We start from the raw sequence: 25,892 nt of genomic DNA, 5'->3' as shown, positions 1-25,892 counted from the left end.
AGCCAATGGAATGGAATGGAATGGAATGTACAATGGAATGTGGAATGCAAAGTGGAATGTAATGGGTTGGAATTTGGAATGGAATGGAATGGAATGTGGAATAGAATGGAATGGAATTTAATTGAATGGAAATTGGAATAGAATGGAATGGAATGAAATGGAATTGAAAGGAATGTTGCAATGGAATGAAATGGAAAATGGAATGGAATGGAATGGAATGTGGAATGGAATGGAATTGAATGTGGAATGGAATGAGGAATGGAACGGTAGAGAATGTGGTATGTAATGTGGAATGGAAAGTGGAATGGAACAAATCGTGTAATGGAATGGAATGGAATGTGGAATGGAATAGAAAGGAATGTGGAATGGAATGTGGAATGGAATGGAATGGAATGGAATGTGGAACGGAATGTGGAACGGAATGGAGTGTAATGTGGAGTGGAATGGAATGGAATATGTAATGAAATGGAATGGAATGTGGCACGAAATGGAATTGACTGTGGAATGGAATGGAATGGATTGGGGAATTCAATGGAAAGTATCGTGGAATGGAACGTGCAATGGAAATTGGAAAGAAAAGGAAAGGAAAGTGGAATGGATCATGGAATGGAAGGAGGAATGGATTGGAATGGAATGGAATGGAATGGAAGGTGGAATGGTATGGAAAAGAATGTGGAATTGAATAGAATGGAATGTGGAATGGAATGGAGCGGAATGTGAAATGGAATGGAATGGAACGTGGAATGGAATGTGTATTGGAATGTTGAAAGTAATGTGGAATGTAATGGAATGGAATGTGGAATGGAAAGGAGTGGAATGTGGGACGGAATGTAACGTGGAATGGAAAGTAATGGAATGCGGATTGGAATGCAATTGAATGTGGATTGATATGGAATGTAATGGTATGGAATATGAAATAGAATATGACATGGAATTTGGAAAGGAATGGGAAACGCAATGTGGAATTCATTGTAGAATTAAATGAAACACAACGGGGAATGGAATGGAATTCAACGTAGAATGGAATGGAATGCAACTTGTAATGGAACTTAGAAAGGAACGTGGAATGGAATGGAATGGAATGGAATGTGGTGTGGAATGTGGAATGGAATGGATTGGAAAGAGGATTGGAATCTGGAATGGAATTTAATGGACTCGAATGTCAAATGGAATGTAGAAAGGAATGGGAAATGGAATGTGGACTGGAATGTGAAATGGAATGTGAAATTCACTGCGGAATGGAATGAAATGGAAAGTGGAATGGCATGGAACAGAACGAAATTTAAAGAGGAATGGAACATGGAATGGAATGGATTGGAATGTAGAATCGAATGTGGAATGTAACGTGAAATGTAATGGTACGGAATGTGGAATGGAATGGAATGGAATGTGGAATGGAATGGAATGGAATGGAATAGAATGGAATGGAATGTGGAATGGAATTTAAAGGAATGTGGAATGAAATTGAATGGAATGGAATGGAATGTGGAATGGAATGAGGAATGTAATGGAATGGAATGAGGAATGGAATGGAAAAAATGTGCAATGGAATGGAATTGATTGGAAGGTGGAATGGAATGGAAACAATGTGCAATGGAATGGAACGGAATGGAATGTAATATGGAATGGAATGGAATGGAATGGAATGTGAAATGGAATAGAATAGAGTTCAATGAATTGGAAAGAGGAATTGAATGGAATGTAATGTGGAATGGAATGGAATAGAATGGAATGTGCAACGGAATGGAAGGGAATGTGGAATGGAATGAAATGGAATGTGGAATGGATTGGAATGTGTAATGGAATCGAATGAAAAGTGGAGTGGAATGGAATGGAATGTGGAATGGAATATGGAATGGAATGGGATGGAATGTGGAATGGAATGTGGAATGGAATGGAATGCAATTAGGAATGAAATGTGGAATTGAATGTAACGGAAGGTGGAATGGAAGGTGGAATGGAATGTAATGGAATGGAATGTGGAATGGTAGGGAATGGAATGTGGAATGGAATGAGGATTGAAAAGTGGAATTTAATGTGTAATGGAATGTGGAATGAAATGGAGCGGAATATGGAATGCAATGGAAAGGAATTGTTTGGAATGCGAAATTCAATAGAATGCAATGTGGAATGGAATGGAATTGAATGTGGAATGGAATGAGGAATGGAATGCGGAAAGAAATGTGGAATGGAATGTAATGGAATGTGTAACGGATTTGCAATGAACGTTATGAAATGTGGAATGGAATGTGGAATGGAATTGAATGGAGCTTGGAATGGAACGTGGCATGGAAGGTGGAAAGAAACGTGGTATGGAGCGTACAATAGAACGTGGAATGTAATGCGGAATGGAAAGCGGAATGGAATGTGGAATGGAACGGAATGGAATGTGGAATGGATTGGAAAGAAATGGAATGGAATGTAGAATGGAATGTGCAATGGAAAATGGAATGGAATGGAATGGAACGAGGATGGAACGTGGCATGGAACGTGGAATAGAAAGTGGTATGGAGCGTAAAATAGAAAGTGGAATGGAAAGTGGAATGCAATGCGGATTGGAATGGAATGGAAAGCAATGTGTAATGGAAAGGAATGGAATGTCTAATGGAATGTGGAATGGAATGGAATGGAATGGAATGGAATGGAATGTGGAATGGAATGGACTGGAACGTGGAATGGAATGGAAAGGCATGTGCCATATAATGGAATGCAGTGTGGAATAGAATGGAATGAAATGTGGAATGGAATGGGATGGAATGTGGAATGTAATGTGGAATGAAATGGAATGAAAAGTGAAATGGAATGTGGAAAGAAATGTGGAATGCAATGTGAAATGCAATGAAACGTGTAATGGAAAGTGGAATGAATTGTGGAATGCAATGTGTAATGGAAAGGGCTGGAAAGTGGAATGGAATATGGAATGCAATGTGGAATGGAATGGAATGGAATGTGTAATGGAATGTAATGGAAAGTGGAATGGAATGAAATGGAGTGTGAAATGGAACGGAATGTTATGTGGAATGGAATGGAAAGGAATGAGGAATGAAATTGAATGTAATGGAATGTGGAATGGAATGGAATGTTGAACGGAATTGAATGGAATGGAATGTGAAATGGAATGGAATGGAATGCGGAATGAAATATGGAATGGAATGGAATGTGTAATGGAATGGAATGGAATGTGGAATGGAAAGGAATGGAATGTGAAATGGAAAGGAATGTGGAATGGAATGTGTTATGGAATCTGGAATGTAATGTGGAACGGAATGGAATGGAATGTGGAATGGAATGTGTAACAGAATATATTGGAATGTGGAGTGGAATGTGGAATGGAATGAAATGGAATGCGGAATGGAAAGGAATGGAATGTGGAATTCAATGGAAGGGAAAGGAATGGAATGTGGAATGGAATGGGATGCAATGAGGAATGGAATGTGGAGTGTGGAATGGAATGGAATGGAATAAAAGGTGGAATGGAATGTGGAATGGAATGCGGAATGGAATAGAATGGAATGTGGTATGGAATGAGAAATGGAATGGAATGGAACGTGGAATGGAATGTGGAATGGATTGTGGAATGGAATGGAAAGTTGAATGGATAGTGGAATGCAAACGAATGGAATGTGGAATGGAATACTTTGGAATGTGGAAAGGAATGGAAGAGAACGTGGAATGGAATGGAAAGGAATGAAATGGAATAGAATGTAGAATGGAATGGAATGGAATATGGAATGGAATAGAATGGAATGGATTGTGGAATGGAATGGAACAGAATTTAATTTAATGGAAAGTGGATTGGAATGGAATGCAATGGAATGTGGAATGGAATGTGGAGTGCAATGTGGAATATAATGTGGAATGTAATGGAATGGAAAAAAATGTGGAATGGAATGTGGAATGGAAGGTAATGGAAGGTGGAAAGGAATGTTGTATCATACGTGGAATGGAACGTGGAATGGCACGTAGAATGGAATGGAATGGAACGTGAAGTGGTAGGGAATGGAATGTTGAATGGAATGGAATGGAATGTGGTATGCAATGGAATGGAATTCAATGTAATGTGGAATTGAATGCAATGGAACATGGAATGGAATGGAATTTAATATGGAATGGAATGAAGAATGGAATGGAATGGAATGTGAAAAGAAATGTGGAAAGGAAAGGAATGGAATGTGGAATACAATGTGTAATGGAATGTGGAATGGAAAGGAAAGGAATGATAATGGAATGGAATGGAATGTGGAAAGGAATGGAATGTGCAGTGGAATGTAATGGAATGGAATGGAATGTGAAATGGATTGTGGTCTGGAAAGTGGAATGGAATGTAGAACTGATTGTGGAATGGAATGGAATGGAATGTGGACTGGAAAGTGGAATGCAACGTGGAATAGAAAGCCAAGTGGAAAGCAATGGAATGGAATGTGGAATGGAATGGAATGTGGAATCCAATGGAATGGAATTGAATGTGGAATGGAAAGCATTGGAATGTGGAATGGAATGTGGAATGGAATGGAATGGAATGGAATGTGATATGGAATGGAATGGAAAGCGGGATTCAATAGAAAGGAATGGAATATGTAATGGAATGGAATGCAATGGCATGGAATGGAATGTGGAATGGAATGTAAAGGAATGTGGAATCGAATGCTTAATGGAATGCAATCTGGAGTGGAATGGAATGGAATGTGGAATGGAATGTGAATTGTAATGGAATGGAATGTGGAATGGAATTGAATGGAATGGAATGTGGAATAGAATGGAATGGAAAATGGAATGGTATGTGGAATGGAAAGGATTGAAATGTGGAAAGTAATGTGGAGTGGAATGGAATGGAATGTGGAATGGAACGTGGAATGGAATGGATTCAAATGTGGAACGGAATGTGAAATGGAATGGAATGAGGAATGGAGTGGAATGGAAAGTGGAATGGAATGGGATGGAATATGGAATGGAATGTGGAATGGAATGGAATGAAATGTGAAATGGAATGTGGAATGAAATGTGGAATGTAATGTGAAATGCAATGAAATCTGGTATGGAATCTGGAATGAAATGTGGAATGGAATGTGGAATGGAATTGAATGAAATGTCGTATGGAATGGAATGGAATATGGAATTCAATGGAAAGGAATGGAATAAGGAATGGAATGGCATGCAATGGCATGGAATAAAATGTGGAATGGAATGGAACGGAAGGTGGAATGGAACATGGAATGCAATGGAATGCAATGTGGAATGGAATGTGGAATATAATGGAATGGAATGTGGAATCGAAAGTGGAATGTAATGCAATGTGGAGTGGACTGGAATGTAATGTGGAATGGAATGGAATGGAATCGAAGGTGGAATGGAATAGAATTGAATGGAGTGGAAAGTGGAATGGAATGGAATGGAATATGGAATGGAATGTGGAACGGAATGCAATGGAACGTGGAATGGAATGGAATGGAATGCAGAATGGAATGGAATGGACTGGAACGTGGAATCAAAAGGAATGGAAATTGGAATGGTATGTGGAATGGAATGGAATGAAATGTGGAAAGGGATGTGGAGGGGAATGCAATGAAATGTAGAATGGAACATGGAATGGAATGGATTGGAATGTGGAATGGAATGCGGAATGGAATAGAATGTGGAATGGAGTGCAATGGAATGTGGAATGGAATGTTACGGAATGTGGAATGTAATGTGGATTGGAATGGAATGAAATGTGAAATACAATGTGGAATGAAATGTGGAATGCAATGTGAAATGCAATGGAATGTGGTATGGAATGTGGAATGAAACACGGAGTTGAATTTGTAATGGAATGAGCTAAAATGTGGAATGGAAATTGGAATGGAATGTGGAATGGAATGGAATGGAATTTGGAATGGAATGGAATTGAAAGTGGAATGGAATGAAATGGAGTGTGGAACGGAAAGGAATGGAATGTTGAAGGGAATGGAAAGAATGTGGAATGAAATTGAGTGGAATGAATGTGGAATGGAATGGAATGGAAAGTGGAAAGGAATTGAAAGGAATGTGGAATGGAATGGAAAGGCATGTGGAATGGAAAGGAATGGAATGGAATGGAATGTGGAATGGAATCTTAAGGAAAGTGGAAGGAAATTGAATGGAATGGAATGGATTGTGGATACGAAAGTGGAATGGAATGGAAAGAAATGTGGCATGGAATGGAAAGAATGTGCATTGGAATATAATTGAATGGCATGGAATAAAGAATGGAATGTTGAAAGGAATGTAATGGAATATGCAATGGAATAGAATGCAATGGAAAGTGGAATGGAATGGAATGTAATGTGAAACGGAATGGAAGGGAATGTGCAATGGAATGGAATGGAATGCGGAATGGAAAGGAAAGTGTAATGGAATCGAACGGAAAGTGGACTGGAATGGAATGTAATGTGGAAAGGAATATAACAGAATACGGAATGGAAGGGAATATGGAAAGGAATGGAATGGAAATGAAAGTGGAATTGAGTGGAATTGTATGTGGAATGGAATGGAATGGAAAGTGGAATTGAATATGGATTTAAATGGAAAGGAATGGAAAGGAATGTGGAATGGAATGGAAAGTGGTATGGAATGGAAGTTGGAATGGAATGGAATGGAATGTGGAATTGAACGTGTTGGAATGTGGAATGGAAAGTGCAACGGAATGGAATGTGCAATGGAAAGGAATGGAATGGAATGGAATGGAAGTTGGAATGGAATGGAATGTAATCCAATGTGGAATGGAATAGAATGGAATGGAATGGAATGCATAATGGAACGGAAAGGAATGTGGAAAATAATGTAATGAACTGGAATGTTGAATGGAATGGAAAGGAATGTGGAATGGAATGGAATGGAATGCAACGTAGAATGGAATGCAAAGGAATGTGGAATAGAACGTAAAGGAATGGAATGCGGAATGGAATGGAATGCAATGCAATGTGGAATTGAATGGAATGGAATGTGGAATGGAATAGAATGGAAAGTGAAATGGAATGGATAGGAATTTGGAATGGAATGGAATGTGGAAAGCAATGGAATAGAATGTGCAATGGAATGTGGAATCTAATGGAATGGAATGTGGAATGGAATGTGCAATAGAATGGAAGGGAATACAATATGGAATGGAATGCAATGGAATCTGGAATGGAATGGAATGGAATGTGGAATGGAATGGAAAGGAATGCAATGTGGAAAGGAATGGAATCGAATGTCGAATGGACTGGAATGGAATGTGGAATGGAATGAAATGGAATGTGGATTGGAATGCAGTGGAATGTGAAAAGGAATGGAATGGAATGGAATGTGGAATGGAATGGAATGTGGAAGAGAATGTGGAATGGAATGTAATAGAATATGGAATGGAGTGTGGAAACAAATGGAATGGAATGGATTGGAATTTGGAATGGAATTGAATGGAGTGTGAAATGAAATTGAAAGCAATGTGGAATGGAATGGAATGGAATGTGGAATGGAATGTGGAATGGAATGGAATGGAATGAAATTGAATTTGGAATGCAATGCAAAGGAATGTCATGGAATGTTGAATGGAATGCAATGGAATGTGGAATGGAATGGAAAGGAATGGAATGTGGAATGCAATGGAATGGAGTGTAGAAAGGAATTGAATGGAATGTGGAATGGAATGGAATGGAATGTGGAATGGAATGAAATGGAATGTGGAATGGAATGTGGACTGGAATGTGGAATGGAATGGAATGGAAGGCGGAAAAGAATAGAATGGAATGTGCAATGGAAAGTGGAATGGAATTGAATGGAATGTGGAATACAATGGAATGGAATGTGGATTGGAATAGGATGGAATGTGGAATGGAATGGAATGCACTGTAGAATGGAATGCAATTGTATGGAATGGAATTTGGAATGGAATGTGGAATGGAATGGAATGTAATGTGGAATGCAATGGAAAGGATTGTGGAAAGGAATGGAATGGAATGTGGAATGAAATGGACTGGAATGGAATGGAATGGAAAGTGGAATGGAATAGAGTTGAATGTGGAATGGAATTTGCAATGGAATGCAATGTATTGTGGAATGTAAAGTGGAAAGGAATGTGGAATGGATTGGAAAGGAAGGTGGAAAGGAATGGAATGGAATGTGGAATGTTATGTGCAATGTAATGCAATCGAATGTGGAATGGAATGGAAGGGAATATGGAAAGGAATGGAACGTGATGTGGAAAGCAATGGAATGGAATGTGGAATGGAATGTTGAATGGAATGGAATGGAATGTGGAATGGAATGTGGAATGAAATGGCATGGAATTGAATGGAATGAGGAAAGAAATGGAATAGAATGTGGAATGGAATGGAAAGGAATGTGAAACGGAATGGAATGGAAAGTAGAATGGAATGGAATGGAATGTGAAATGGATTCGAAAGGAATGTGGAACGTGGAATGGATTAGAATGGAACGTGGAATGTAATGGAATGGAATGCGGAATGGAATGGAATTGAATGTCCAATGGATTGTGGAATAGAATATAATGGAATGCAGAATGTAATGTGGAATGTAATGGAAATGAATGTGAAATGGAATGTAATGGAAAGTGAAGTGGAATGAGTAATGGAATTGTAAGGAGTGGAATGTTGAATGGAATGTGGAGTGGAAAGGAATGGAATGTGGAACGGAATGGAATGGAATGTGGAATGGAATGGAATGGAGGGTGGTTTGGAAATTGGAATGGAATACGGAATGGAATGGAATAGAATGTGGAGTGGAATGCAATGGTATGGAATGGAATGTGAAATGGAATGTTTAATGGAATGTGGAATGGTATGGAATGGAATATGGAATGCAATGGAATGGAATGTGGAATGGAATGGAATGGAAGCTGGAAAGGAATGTGGAATAGAATGTGGAATGAAATGGAATGGAATGTGGAATGGAATGGAATGGAATCTGGAAAGGAATGTGGAATAGAATGTGGAATGAAATGGAATGGAACGTTGAATGGAATGTGGAATGGAATGGAATTGAATGTGGAAGGGAAAGTGCAATGGAATGTGGAATGGAATGTGGAATGGAAAGAATGAATTGTGGAATGTAATGTGGAATTGAGTGTGGAATGTAACGTGGAATGGAACGCAATGGAATGTGGAATGGAATGTGGAAGGGAATGGAATGGAATGTAATGTGGAATTGAATGGAATGGAATGGAATGTGTAATGGAATCGAATGAAATGTTGAATGGAATGGAATGGAAAATGCAGGTCAATGTGGAATGGAACATGGAATGGAATGGAATGGAACGTGGAATAGAACATGGAATGGAAAACGTAATGGAACGTGGAATGTGGAATGGAATGCAATGGAATGTGGATTGGAATGGAATTGAACGTGGAATGGAATGGAATGGAATGAAATGAGGAATGGCATGGAATGCAATTGGAATTGAATGGAATGGAAAGTGGAATGGAATGGAATGTAAAGTGAAATGGAGTGGAATGCAATGTGGAATGGAATCTGGATTGGAATTGAATGGAATGGAATGGGGAATGCAATGGAATATAATGTGGAATGGAATGGAATGGAATGGGGAATGGAATAGAAAGCAATGGAATGGAATGTAGAATGGAATGGTAAGGAATGTGGAATGGAACTGAATTGAAGAGAATGTGAAATGGAAAGGAATGGAATGAAATGTGAAATAGAATGGAATGTGGAATGGAATGGAATGGAAAGGAAAGTGAAATGGAATGGATTGTGGCATGGAATGGAATGGAAAATTGAATGGAATGGAATAGAATGTGGAATGGAATGGAATGGAATGTTGAAAGGAATGGAAAATGGAATGGAAAGGAGTGTGAAATGGAATGTGGAATGGAATATGGAATGTATCGTGGAATGGAATGGAAAGGAACGTGTAATGGAATGTGGAATTAAATGGAACGTGGAATGAAATGGAATGTGAAGTGGAATGGAATGAAGAATGGAATGTTATGGAATGTATAATGGAATGGAATGGAATGTGGAATGGAATCTGGATTGGAAAAGAATGGAATGTGGAATGGAATGTGTAATGGAAGAGAATGAAATGTCGAATGGAATGTGGAATGGAATGGAATGCAATGTGGAATGGTATGTAGAATGAAATGGAAAGTGTAATGTATTGGAATAAAACGTGGAATGGAATTGAATGGAACGAGGAAGGGAATGGAATGGAATGGAATGTGGAACGGAATGGAACGTGATGTGGAATGGAAGGGAATGGAATGTGGAATGGAATGTTATGCAAAGTGGAATGGAATGGAAAGGAATTTGGAATGGAATGTGGAATGGAATGGAATGCAATTCGTTATGGAATGTGATGGAATGTGGAATGCAGTGTGGATTGGAATGGAAAGGAATATGGAATGGAATGCAATGGAAGGTTGAATTGAACGTGGAAAGGAATGGAATGGAATGCCGAATGGGAAGTGGAATGGAATGAGGAATGGAATATGGAATGGAATGTGGAATGGAAAGGAATGTAATGTGGAAAGGAATGTGGAAATGAAAGTGCAATAGAAAGTGCAATCGAATGAAAAGGAATGTGCAATGGAAGGTGGAATAGAATGGAATGGAACGTGGAATGGAACATGGAATGAAACGTTTAATGGAACGTGGAATGGAGTGTGGAGTGTAATGAAATGGAATTTGGAATGGATTGGAATGGAATGTGGAATCGAATGTGAAATGGTAAGTGGAATGGAATGTGGAATGGAAAGGAATGCAATGTGGAATGTAATGTGGAATCAAAAGTGGAAGGGAACATGGAATGGAATGGAATGGAATAGAATGTGGAATGTAAGGTAATGGAAAGTGGAAAGCAATGTGGAATGGAATGCAATGGAATGTGGAAAGGAACGGAATGGAATGTGGAATGGAATGTGGAATGCAATGAGGAATGGAAAGGCATTGATTGTGCAATGGAATGGAATGGGATGGTATTTAATGTGGAATGGAATGGAATGGAATGTGGAATGGAACTTGGAATGGATCGTGGGACAGAACGTGGAATGGAAAGTGGAATACCCTGTGGAAGGGAATGGAATGGAATGTGGAATGGAAGGTAGGATGGAATGGAATGGAAATTGGAATGGAATGTGGAATGGAATGTGGAATGGAATGGAATGGAATGTGGAAAGGAACGTAAAACGGAATGGAATCGAATGAGAAATGGAACATGGAATGCAATGTAGAACGTATCGCAGAATGGAATGGAAAGCAACGTGTAATGGAATGTGGAATGGAATGGAATGGAATGTGGAATGGAATGTGAAGTGGAATGGAATGGAATGTGAAATGGAATATGGAATGGAATGTGCAATGTAATGTGGAATGGATCGTGGAATGGAATGTGGAATGGAAGGAAATGGAACATGTAAAGGAATGTGAAATGGAATGGAATGGAATGTGGAGTGGAATGTGGAATGGAATGTGAAATATAGTGGAATTCCATGTGGAATGGATTGTGGTATGCAATGGAATGGAATTTGGTATGGAATGTCGAATGAAACTTAGAATGTAATTTGGAATGGAATGGCATGGAATATGAAACGGAATGTGGAATGGAATGTGGAATAGAACGGAATATAACGTGGAATGGAATGTTGAAAGGAATGTGGAAAGGAAATTTGAATGTAATGGAAAGGAATGTGGAATGGAACGTGGAATTGAATGCAAAGGAATGTGGAATGGAACGTGCAATGTTACGTGGAATGGAACTCGGAATGGACTCTACAATGGAATGGAATGGAATGTGGAATGGAATGGAATGGAATTTAGAATGGAATGATTAATGGAATGTGAAATGAAACGTGGAAATAAAACATGGAATAGAATGGAATGGAATGTGGAATGGAATGGAATGGAATGTGGAATGGAATGTGGAAGGGAATGGAATGGAATGGAGTGTGGAAAGTAATGGAATGGATTGTTTATATGGAATGGAATGGAATGGGGAAAGGAATGTGGACTGGAACAGTATGAAATGTGGAATGGAATGTGGAATGGAATGGAATGGAATGGAATAGAATGTGGAATGGAACGTGGAATGGAACGTGGAAGGGAACGTGGAATGGAATGAAATGTGGAACGGAATGAAATGAAATGTGGAATGAAATGTGAAATGTATTGTGGAATGGCATGTTGAATGGAATGGAAAGGATTGTGGAAAGGAATGTGGAAAAGAATGTGGAATGGAATGTGGAATGGAATGTGGAAGGGAACATGGCATGGAATGGAAAGGAAAGTGGAAATGAATGTTAAATAGAATGAGGATCAGAATGGAATGAAATGTTGAATGGAATGTGGAATGGAATGTGGAATGGAATGTGGAATAGAATGTGGAATGGAATATGGAATGTAATGGCAAGGAATGCGGAATTTAATGGATATGAAAGTAGAAAGGAATGTGGAATGCCATGCAATAAGAGTGGAATGGAACAGAATGGAATGAGGAATGGAATGTGGAATGGAATCGAATGGAAAGGACTGTTGAATGGAATGTGTAATTGGAGTTGGAAAGCAATGGAATGGAATGTGAAGTGCAATGTGGGATGGAACGTCGAATGGATTGTGGAATGGAATTGAAAGGAATGTGGAATGGAATTGATTGCAAAGAATGTGGAATGTAAGTTGGAATTGAATGCAATTGAATGAAGAATGGAATTTGGAATGGAATGGAATGGAATGTGACATTGAGCATAATAGAATGTGGAATATAATCGAATGGAATATGGAATGGAATAGAATGGAATTGAATGGAAAGTGGAATGGAATGGAATGGTAAGTGGAATGGAATAGAATGGTATGTGGAATGGAATTGAATTGAATGTGGAATGGAATGCGGAATGGAATGGAAAAGAATGTGGAATGGATTGTGGAATGGAATGGAATGGAATGTGGAATGGAATGGAATGAAACTTGGAATGGAAGGTGGAATGGAACGAGGAATGGAAAGTGGACAGGAAAGTGGAATGGAAGGTGGAATGGAGTGGAATGGAATGGAATGGAATGTGGAATGGTACATAATGGATCGTGGAATGGAAAGGAATTGAATGTGGAACAGAAACGAATGGAATGTGGAATGCAATGGAATGGTTTGGAATGTGGTATGGAATGGAATGGAATGGAATTGAATGTGCAATGGAATGGAATGGAAGAGAATGGAATGTGGAATGGAATGTGGAAGGGAAAGGAATTGAATGGAATGTGGATTGGAAATGAAAGGAATAGAATGGAATGGAATGAAATGTGGAATATAACGTGGAATTGAAAGGAATGGAACGTGGAATGGAACGTGGAATTGAATGGAATGGAACGTGGAATGGAAAGTGGAGTTGAACGTGGAACTGAACGTGATATGGAATATGGAATGTAGTGTGGAATGGAAAGTGGAATGTAACGTGTTATGTAAAGGAATGGAACGTGGAATGGAATGGAATGGAACTTGGAATGGAAAGTGGAATGTAATGTGGAATGTAATGGAATGCAATGTGGAAAGTAATGAGGAATGGAATGGAAAGTAATGTGGTTGTAATGTGGAATGGAGTGTGGAATGAAATGTTCAATGGAATGTGTAACAGAACGTTATGGAATGTGGAATGGAATGTGGAATGTTATGGTATGGAACCTGAAATGTAATGTGGAATGGAATGGAATGGAATGTGGATTGTAATGTGCAATGGAATGTGGAATAGAATAGAATGGAATGTGGAATGGAATGGAATGGAATGAGGAATGGAATGCATTGGAATGCGGAATGGAATGTGGATTTGAATGGAATGGAATGTGGAATGGAATGTTGAGTGGAATGTGGAATGGAATTTGGAATGGAATGGAATGGAATGTGGAATGGAATGTGGAATGGATTTCCGAATAAAATGGAATGGAATGGAATGTGGAATTGAATATAATGAAATGTGGAATTGAATTGACAGGAAAGTGGAATGGAATGTGGAAAGGAATGTAGAAAGCAATGTGGAATGTATTGTTATAGAATGTGGAATGGAATGGAATGGAATAGGCAATGGAATGTAAAGTGGAATGGTAATGAATGGAATCCAGACAGGAATGTAATGGAATGTGGATTACAATGGAATATGAAAAGGAATGTGAAATGGAATTTGGAATGGAATGTGAAACAGAATGTGGAATGCAAAGTGGAATTGAATGAAATGCAACGTGGAATGGAATGGAATGGAACATGGAAAGGAATGGACTGCAACATGTACTGGAACATAGAATGTAACATGGAATGGAATGTTTAATGTATTGTGGAAACTAAAGTGGAATAGAATGTGGAATGGGATGGAATGGAATGAGGTGTACATTGTGGAATGGAATGGAATGGAAAGTGGAATAGAATGGAATGGAATCAAATGTGAAATGGAAAGTTGAAAGGAATGTGAAATGGAATGTGGAATGGAATGTGGAATGGAATGCGGAATGGAATGGAATGTAATGAGAAATGGAACGGTGAAAGGAATGTGAAATGGAATGTGCAATGGAAAGTGGAATGGAATGAAATGGAAAGTGGAATGGAATTGAATGGAATGGAATTTAATGTGCAATGGAAGATGGAATGCAATGTGCCATAGAATGGAATGGAATGTGGAATAGGAATGTGGAATGGAATGGATAGAATCTGGAATGGAAAGTGGAATGGAATGGAATGTGGAATGGAATGTGGAATTGATGGCGGAAAAGAATGTGTAACGGAACAGAAAGGAATGTGGAAGAGAATGTGGAATGGAATGGAATCGAAGGTGGAATGGACTGGAGTGGAATGTGGAATGGAATGTGCAATGGAATGTGGAATAGAATGGAATGGAATGTGGAATGGAATGTGGAATGGAATGGAATAGGAATGTGGAATGGAATGCAATGGAATGTGGAATAGTGTTGAGTGTAATGTGGAATGGAATGTGGAATGGAGGGGAATGGAATGTTGAATGTAAAGTGGAACGGAATGTAAAATGGAATTTGTAATAGAATGGAAAGGAATATGGAACACAATGGAATCGAATGAAAAGTGGAATGGAATGGAATGGAATATATTGTGGAATGGAATGGAATGAAATGCGGAATGGAAGGGAATGGAATGCGGAATGGAATGGAATGGAACACGGAACGGAATTGAATGTTACGTGGAATGGAATGGAATGGAATGTGGAATGAAAAGAGGAGTGGAATGGAATGCAATGGAATGGAAAGTGGAATGGAATGGAATGGAATTTGGAATAGAAATGAATGGAATGCAGAATGGAATGGAATGGAATGCAAAGTGGAATGGAATGGAATGGAATGGAATGGATTGTGGAATGGAATGGAATGGAATGGAATGTGGAATGGAATGCAATGTTGAAAGGAATGTAATGGAACGTGGAATGGAATGTAGAATGGAATGGAATGGAATGGAATGTGGATTGGAATGGAATGTGCAGTGGAATGCAATGGAAAGGAATGTGGAATGGAATGGAAAGGAATGTGGAATGGAATGGAAAGGAAAGTGGAATTCAATGGAATGGAATGGAATTTGGAATGGAATGCAATGTGCAATGGAATGGAATGCAGCATGGAATTGAATTGAATTGAACGTGGAATGCAATGGAAAAGAATGGAATGAGGAACGGAATGGAACGTGCTGTGGAATGGAATGGAATGGAATGTGCAACGGAATGGAATGGAATGTGGAATGGAATGGAATGGAATGTGAAATGGACTGCGGAACGGAATGGATTGGAAAGGAAAGTGGAAAGGAATGGAAAGTGGAATTGAATTGAATGGAAAGTGGAATTGAATTGAATGGAATTTGGAACGGAATGTTGAGTGGAATGGAACGTGGAATGGAATGTTGAATGGAATGGAATGGAATTTGGAATGGAATGTGGAATGGAACGTAATGGTATATGGAATGGAAAGTGGAATGGAATGTGGACTACTACTTTGAATATAATGTGGAATGGAATGTGTAATGGAATGGAATGGAATTGGGAATGGAATGTGGAATATAGTGCAATGGAATGAGGAATGGAATGTGGAATGGAATGGAATGGGGACTGGAATTCAATGGAATGTGGAATGGAATGGAATGGAATTAAATTTGTAATGGAAAGGAATGGAATGGATTGGAATGGAATGGAATGTGGCATGGAATGTGAAATGTAACGGAATGTGGAGTGGAATGTATTGGAATGGAGTGTTGAATGGAATGGAATGGAATTGAATGGAGTTAAATGGAACATGCAACGGAATGTGAAAAGTGAAATAGAATGTGAAATAGAATGTGAAATAAAGTGAAACAAACTGAAATAAACAAAGTGAAATAAAGTGAAATAAAGTAAATTAAATGTGGAAAGCAATGTGAAATGCAATGTGGAATGGAATGTGGAAGGGAATAAATTGGAGTGTTGAATGGAATTGAATGGAATGTGGAATGGAATGGAACGTGGAATGGAACATGGAATGGAACGTCGAATGGAATGTCGTATGAAATGTGGAATTGAATAGAATGGAATGTGGAATGGAATATGGAAAGGAATGCAATGGAATGAGAATGGAATGTAGAATGGAATGAAATGTGGAATGGAATGTGGAATGCAATGTGGAATGGTATTTGGAATGGAATGTGGAATGGAACGGAATGGAATATGGAATGGAATGTGGAATTGAATGTGGAATGGAATGTGGAAAGGAAGGGAATGGAATGTGGAATGGAAAGCAGAAATTAACGTGGAATGGAACTTGGAATGGAATGTGGAATGCAATGTGAAATGGAAAGGAATGGAACGGAATGTTGAATGGAATGTGGAGTGGAATGGAATGGAATGCAATGGAATGTGCAATATAATGGAATCGAATTTAATGTGGAATGCAATGTGGAACTGAATGGAATGGAATGTGAATTGGAATGCAATGGAATGTGGAATGGAATGGAATGGGATGGAATATAAAGTGAAATAGAATTTGGAACGGAATGTGAAATTGAATGTGGAATGGTATGTGGAATGGAACGAATTGCAACGTGGAATGGAATGGAACGGCATGGAACGTTGAATGGAATAGAATGGAACGTGGAATGTAATGGAATGGAATGGAACGTGGAATGGAAATTGGAAAGGAACATGGAATGGAATGTGGTATGAAATGTGGACTGGAATAGAATGGAATGTGTAAAGTAATGTGGAAACAAATGCAAAAGTATGAGAATTGAATGTGGAATGGAAAGTTGAACAAAGTGTGGAATGGAATGTGGAGTGGAATGTGGAATGCAATGTGGAATGAAACGGAAGGGAATGTGGATTGGAATATGGATTGTTGAATGGAATGTGGAATGGAATGTGGAATGGACTGTGGAATGGAATGGAATGGAATGTAGAATGCAATGGGAATGGAATGGAATGGAATGTGGAGTGGAATGGAATGGAATGGAATGGAATGTGGAATGGAATGGAATGGAATGTGGAAGGACATGGAGTGGAATGTGGAATGGAATGGAATGGAATGTGAAACGGAATTGAATGGAACGTGGAATTGAATGGAATAGAAGGGAGCGGAACGTGGAATTGAATGGAATTGAACAGGGAAGGCAATGTGTAATAGAACGTGGAATGGAATGTAGAATGGAATTCAAAGGAATGTTGAATGGAATGGAATGGAAAGTGGAATAGAATCGAATGGAAAGGAATGTGCAATGGAATGTGGAATGGAAAGTGGAATGGAATGGAATGGAATGTGGAATGGAATTGAACTTGGAATGGAAAGTTATGGAAAGGCTATTGGAATGGAATGGAACGGAATGTGGAATGGAATGTGGAATGGAATGGAATGGAATGGAATGTGGAAAGGAATAGCATGGAATGGAATGGAATGTGGAATGGAATGTCATGGAATGTGGAATGCAAAGGAGTGGAATGGAACTTGGATTTGAATGGAATGGAATGGAATGTTGAATGCAATGTAATGGAACGGAACGTGGAATTGAATGCAATGGAAAGGAAAGTTGAATGCAATGGAATGCAAATAAACGTGGAATTGCATGGATTTGAACGGGGAATGGAATGTGGAATGGAATGTGGAATGGAATGGAATGGAAAGTGGAATGGAATGGAATGGAATGTGCAATAGAATGGAATTGAATGGAATGTGTAGTAGAAAGGAATGGAATGGAATGGAATGTGTAATAGAATGGAATGGAATGGAATGTGCAATGGAATGTGGAAGGGAATGTGGAATGTAATGGAATGGATTGTGGAAAAGAATTGAACTTGGAATGGAATGGAATGGAATGTGGATTGGAATGGAATGGAATGGCATGTGAAATGGAATGGAATGGAATGGAAATTGATATGGAATTTGGAATGGAATGTTGAATGGAATGAAATCGAATGTCGAATGGAATAGAATGGAATTTGGAAAGGAAAGTGGAATGGAATGGAACATGGAATGGAATGTGAAATGGAATGTGTAATGGAAAGTGGAACGGAATGTGGAATGTAATATGGAATGAATGTAGTATGGAATGTTTAATGGAATGGAATGGAATGTGGAATGGAATGCAATGGAATGTGGAATGGAATGGAAAGGAATATGGAATGGAATGTGGAATCGAATGTGGAAAGTAACGTGGAATGGAACGTGGAATGGAATGGAAAGCAATGTGGAGTGAAAGGTGGAATGGAATGTGGAATGAAACGTGGAGTGGAACGGAATGGAATGTGTAACGGAATGTGGAGAAGAGTGTGGAGTGGAATGTGGAACGGAACGTAATGGAAAGTGGAATGGAATGTGGAAAGGAACATAAAATGGAATGGAATGGAGTGTGGTATGGAATGTGGAATGGAATGTGGTAAGGATTGGAATGTGGAAAGGAGTGGAATGGAATGTGAAATGGAATGTGGATTGGAATGGACTGGAATGTGTAATGGAATGTGGAAAGGAATGGAAAGGAATGTGGAATGGAATGGAATGGAATGTGGATTGGAAAGTGGAATGAACGTGGAATGGAACGTCAAGTGGAATGGAAAGGAATGTGGAATGGAATGGAATGGAAAGTGGAATGGAACATGGAATGGAATGTGGAAAGGAAGGGAATGGATTGTGGAATGTAATGTGGAATGCAATTGAATGGAACGTGGAATGGAATGGAATTTAACGTGGAGCGGAACGTGGAATAAAAAGTGGAACGGAATGCAATGGAATGTGGAATGGAATGTGGAATGGAATTGAATGGAACGTGGAATGGAATGTGGAATGGAATGGAATGGAATGTGGAATGGAAAGGAATGGAATGTCGAATGGACTGTGGAATGGAATGTGGAATGGAATGGAATGGAATGTGGCATGGAATATTTAATGGAATATGGAATAGAATGTGGAATGTAATGGAATGGAATGTTGAAGGGTACGTGAAATGGAATGTTGAATGGAATGGTATGGAATATGGAATGGCATGGAATGGAATGTGGAATGGATTCTAGTTGAATGGGGAATAGAATGGAATGGAATGTTATGGAATGTGGAATGGAATTGAATAGAATGTGGAATGGAATGTGGTATGCAATTGAATGGAATATCGAGTGGAACGGAATGGAATGTGAAACGGAATGGAACGTGGAATTTAATGGAATGGGATGTGGATTGGAATGAAATAGAATTTGTAATGCAATGCAATGGAATGGAATGGAAAGCGAATTGGAATTTGGAATGGAATGTGAAATGGAATGTGGAATGGAATGTGGAATGGAAAGTGGAATGGGTTGTGTTAAAGAATGTGTAATGGAACGGAATGGAGTGTGGAATGCAAAGTGGAATGGAGCAGCATGGAAAGTGTAATTGAATGTGGAATGGAATGTTGAAAGGAGTGTGGAATGGAATGTGGAATGGAACGGAATAGCGCGTGGGAAGCAAAGTGGAATGGAACGGAATGGAATTTGGAATGGAATGTGGAATGGAACGTGAAATGGAATGGAAAAGAATGTAGAATTGAACGTGCAATGGAATGTAATGGGTGGAATGGACAGTGGAATGGAACGTGGAATGGAATGGAATGGAACATGAAATGGAATGTGGAATGCAATGTGGAAAGGAATAGAATAGAATGTGGAATGGAATGGATTGGAAAGGGGAATGCAATGGAATGGAATGTGAAATGGAATGTGAATGGATAGTGAAATGGAAACTGGTATTGAATGAAGAATGGAATGGAATGGAATGTGGAATGAAATGGAATGGAACGAGGAATGGAACGTGGAATAGAAAGTGGACAGCAACGTGGAATGGAAAGTGGATTGGAAAGAAATGCATGGTGGAAGGTAGAGGAGAGCAATGTGGAATAAAATGTGGAATGGAATGGAATGGAATATCGAATGGAATGTGGAACAGAATGTGGAATGGAATGGAATGGAATGTGGAATGGAACGGAATGGAGCGTGGAATGGAATGCAATGGAAAGGAATGCGATATGGAATGCGGAATGGAACGTGGAATGGAATGGAATGGAACTTGGAATGGAATGGAATGGAACGTGGAATGGAATGTGGAATGGCAAGTGGAATGGAGTGTGGAATGGAATGTGGAATGGAATGGAATGGAATGTGGAATGGACTGTGGAATGCAATGGAAAGGAATGTGCAAAGGAATATGGAATCGAATGTGGAAGGGAATGTGGAATGGAAAGCAATGTAATGTGGAATTGAAAGTGGAAAGGAAAGTGGAATGGAAAGTGGAAATGAATGAAATGGAAAGTCGAATGGAATGTGGAATTGAACGTGGAATGGAAAGTGGAAAGGAAAGGAATGGAACTGGAAATGGAATGTGGAATGCAATGGAAAGGAATGTGGAATGGAACATAGAATGGAATGTGGAATGGAATGGAATGGAATGGAATGTGAAGCGGAATGTGGAATGGAATGTGAAATGGAATGTGGAATGGAATGGAATGTGGAATGGAATGTGCAATGGAATGGAATGGAACTCAAAAATGAATGTGGAATGTAATGTCGAAGGCAATGCGGTGGTATGCCAAATGGAAAGGGGAATGGAATGTGAAATGAAATGTGGAAAGAAATGTCGAATGGAATGGAATGGAACATGGAAAGCAATGGAGGGGAATGTGGAATGGATCATGGAATGGAACGTTGAAAGTAATGTGGAAAGGAATGCAAAGGAATGTGGAGGGGAATGTGGAATGGAATGTGGAATGGAACGTAATGGAATTTGGAATGGAATGTAGAATGGAACGTGAAATGGAATTGAAGAGAATGTAGAATTGTAATGGGACATGGAATGGACAGTGGAATGGAACATGGAATGGAATGGAAGGGAAAATGAACTGGAATGTGGAATGCAATATGGAAAGGAATAGAATGGAATGTGGAATGGAATGGAATGGAAAGGAGAATGGAATGGAATGCAATGTGAAATGGAATGTGAATGGAGAGTGAATTGGAAACTGGAATTGAATGAGGAATGGAATGGAATGGAACGTGGAATGAAATGGAATGGAAAGAGGAATGGAACGTGGAATAGAACGTGGACAGCAACGTGGAATGGAACGTGGAATGGAATGAAATGCATAGTGGAAGGTAGAGGAAAGCAATGCGGAATAAAATGTGGAACGGAATGGAATGGAAAGAGGAATGGAATGGAAGGGAATACGGAATAGAGTGAAATGGAATGGAATTTGGAAGGAAATGGAATGGAATGTGGAAAGGAATCTAATGGAAAGGAATGGAATGGAATGGAATGGAAAGTGGAACGGTATGGATTGGAATATGGAATGGAATGTGGAATAGAATGGAATGGAATATGGAATGGAATGGAATTTCTAATGGAATGGAATGGAATTTGGAAAGGAATCTAATGTAATGTAATGGAATGGAATGGAATGTGGAAAGGAATCTAATGTAATGTAATGTAATGTAATGTAATGAAATGCAATGGAATGTGGAATGGAATGGAATGCAATATTGAATGGAATGGAATGGAAAGGAATGGAAAGTGGAATGGAATGGAAGGGAATGTGAAATGGAATGTGGAATGGCATGTGGAATGGAATGAGGAAAGGAATGTGAAAAGGAATGTGGAATGGAATGGAATGGAATGTGGAATGGAATGTGGAATGGAAAGTGGAATGGAATGTGGAACGGAATGTGGAATGGAGTGTGGAATGGAATGTGTAATGGACCTTAATGCAAGGTGAAATGGAATGTGGAATGGAATGTGTAATGCAATGTCAAATATAATGCAATGGAATGTGGAATTGAACGTTGAATGGAATGGAATGGACCATGGAATGGAAGGTTTGATGGAAAGGGAAATGGATTGTTGAATGCAATGTGGAATGGAATCTGGAACGCAATGGAGTGGAATGTGGAATGGAAAGTGAAATGGATTGGAATAGCATGTGAAATGGAATGTGGTTTCGAATTTGGAATAGAACGTTCAATGCAACGCGGAATGGAATGGAATGGAATGTGTAATGGAATGTGGAATGAAATGGAATGGAATGTGGAATGGACTGGAGTGGAAACTGGAATGGAATGGAATGGAAGGTGGAATGCAATGTGGAAAGGAATGTGGAATGGAATGGAATGCAATGTGGAATGGAACGTGGAATGGAATTGATTGGACCTTGGAATGGAACATAGAATGAAAAGTGGAATTGAATAGAATGTAATTGGGAATGGAATGGAATGGAAAGTAGAATGGAATGAAACGAAATATGGAATGGAATGTGGAATGGAATGGAATGGAATGTGGAATGTAATGTGGAATGGAATGTGGAAAAGAATGTGGAATGGAAAGGTATGGAATGTGGAATGCAAAGTGGAATGGAGTGTGGATTGGAATGTCGAATGGAATGTGGAATCAATATAAAATGGAATCTGGGGTGGAATGGACAGATATGTGGAATGGAACGTGAAAGGGAATGGAATTCAAAGTGGAATTCAACGTGAAATTGAATGCAATAGGAAGTGTAATGCAACGCGGAATGGAACGTTCAATGGAATGGAATGGAAAGTGGAATGTAATGTTGAATGGAATCTTGAAAGGAATAGAATGAAATGTGGAATGGAATAGAAAGGAATGGGGAATGGAATGGAATGGAATTTGGAAGGGAATGTGGAACGGAAAGTGGAAAGGAATGTGGAATGGAATGTGGAAAGAAATGTGTAATGGAACGGAATGGAATGTGAAATGGAATGGAATCTAATGTGGAATTGGATGGAATGGAAAATGGATTGGAACGTGGAATGGAACATGGAATAGAACATGGAATAGAACTTCGAATGGAATGGAATGGAATTTGGAATGGAATTTAATGGAATGTGGAATGGAATGTGGAATGGCATGGAATGCAATGTGGAATGGAACATGGAATGCAATTTGGAATGGAATATGAAATGCAATGTGGAATGAAATCTGGAATGGAATGTGAAATTGAAAGGGAATGGAATGTGGAATGGAAAGTGGAATGGAATGTGGAACAGAATGTAATGTAATGGAATTTATTGTGGAATGGAAGGTGGATTGGAATGTAGAAAGGAATGTGGAATGGAACGTGGAATGGAACGTGGAATAGAATCAAATGGAATGTGTAATGGAATGTGGAATGTAATGGAATGTGGAATGAAATGTGGAACGTAATGTGGAATGAAATGTGGCATGGAAGGAAATGGAATGTTGAATGAAATGTGGAATGGAATGGAATTGAATGTGGAATAGAATGGAATGAAACTTGGAATGGAATGTAAAATGGAATGTGGAGTGGAACGTGGAATGGAATGAGAAATGGAATGTGGAATTTAATGGAATGCAATGGGGAATGGAATGTGGAATGGAATGGGTAATGGAATGAGGAATGTAATGGAATGGAATGTGGAATTGAATGGAATGGAATGTTGAATGCAATGTGGAATGTAATGGAATGAAATGTGGAATGGATTGTGGAATGGAAAGTGGAATGGAAAGGAGTAGAATGTGGAATGGAATGTGCAATGGAAAAGCATGGAATGTGGAAGGAATGAGGAATGGAATGTGGAGTGGAATGTGGAATAGAACGGAATGGAATGTGGAATTGAATGTGGAAGGGAAAGTGGAATGCAAAATAGAATGGAACGTGGATTGGAATGGAATGGAAAGTGGAATGGAACGTGGAATAAGATGGAATGGAAAGTGGAATGGAACGTGGAATGGGATGGAATGGAATGTGGAATGGAACATGGAGTGGAATGGAATGGTAGTGGAATGGAATGAAATGGGATGTGGAATGGAATCTGGAAGGGAATGGAACGGAATTTGGATTGGAATGTTGAATTTAATGTAGAATGCAATGTGGAATGGAACGTGGAATTGAAAGTCGAATAGAACGTGTAATGGAACATGGAATAGAATGTGGAATGGAATAGAAAGGAATGTGGAACGGAATGGAATAGAATGGAATGGAATTGAATGGAGTGGAATGTGGAATGGAATGTAGAATGGAATGGAATAGGGCGGAATGTGAAATTGCTGATGGAATTGAAGGGAATGGAACATGGAATGGAATGCGGCATGGATTGTGAAATGGAATGGAAAGGAATGTGGAATGATATGGAATGGAATGGAATGTGGAATGGAATTTGAAATGGAAGATGGAATAGAATGGAATGGAATGTGGAATAGAATGTGTAATGGAGTGGAATGGAATGTGGTATTGAATGGAATGGAAAGTGGAATGGAATCGAATGGAATGTGGAATGGAATTGAATGGAATTGAATGGAATGTGGAATGTAATGGAATGGAATGTGTAATGCAATGAGGAACGCAATGGAATGAAATGGAATGGAATTGCGAATGGAATGGATGGAATGTGGAATGGAATGGAATGTGGAATGGAATGGAATTGTATGTGGAATGGAATGGAATGGAATGTGGAATGGAATCGAATGGAATGTGGAATGGAATGTTGAATGGAATGGAATGGAATGGAATGTGGAATGGAATGCAAAGGGATAAAATGAAATGAAATGGAATGTGGAATGGACCACGGAATGCAACTTGGAATCTAAAGGAATGAATTGTGGAATGGAATGGAATTGAACCTGCAATGGAAAGGAATGGAATGTGTAATGCAATGGAATGGAATGGAATGTGGAATGGAAAGGAATGGAATTGAATGGGAAATGGAATGCATTGGAATGTGGAATGGAATATAATAGAATGTGGAATGTAACGGAATGGAATGTGGATAGGATAGAAATGGAATGGAATGTGGAATGGAATGAAATTGAAGTTGGAATTGAATGCAGTGGAATGTGGAATGGAATCGAATGGAACGTGGAATGGAATGGAATGGAATGAGGAATGGAACGGAATCGTATATGAAATTGAATGGAATGGAATTTGGAATGGAATGGAATGGAATGTGGAGTTTAAGTTGAAATGGAATGGAGTGGAATGTGGAAAGGAATGTGGAAAGGAGTGGAGTGAAATGTGGAATGGAAGGTGGAATGGAATGGTATGGAAAGAACAATGGAGTGGAATGAATCGTGAAATGAAACCTGGAATGCAACGTGGATTTGAACTTGGAATGAAAGGTGGAATGGAATGGAATGGATTGCGGAATGGAATGGAATGGAATGTGGAATGGAAGGTGGAATGGAACGTGGAACGGAACTTGCAATGGGATGTGGAATGGAATGTGAAATGGAAAGGAATGGAATGTGGAATGGAATGGAATGGAATGTGGAATAGATTGGAATGGAAAGTGGAATGGAAAGGAATGGAATGTATAATGGAAAGGAATGGAATGTGCAATGTCAAGGAATGGTATGCAATGTTGAATGGAATGGAATGGAATGGAATGGAAAGTGCAATGGAATGGAATGGAATGTCGAACGGA

Source organism: Pongo pygmaeus, chromosome 13 (assembly GCF_028885625.2).
Source record: "Pongo pygmaeus isolate AG05252 chromosome 13, NHGRI_mPonPyg2-v2.0_pri, whole genome shotgun sequence".
NCBI lineage: Eukaryota > Metazoa > Chordata > Mammalia > Primates > Hominidae > Pongo > Pongo pygmaeus.
Note: the sequence above shows the minus strand (reverse complement) of the source record.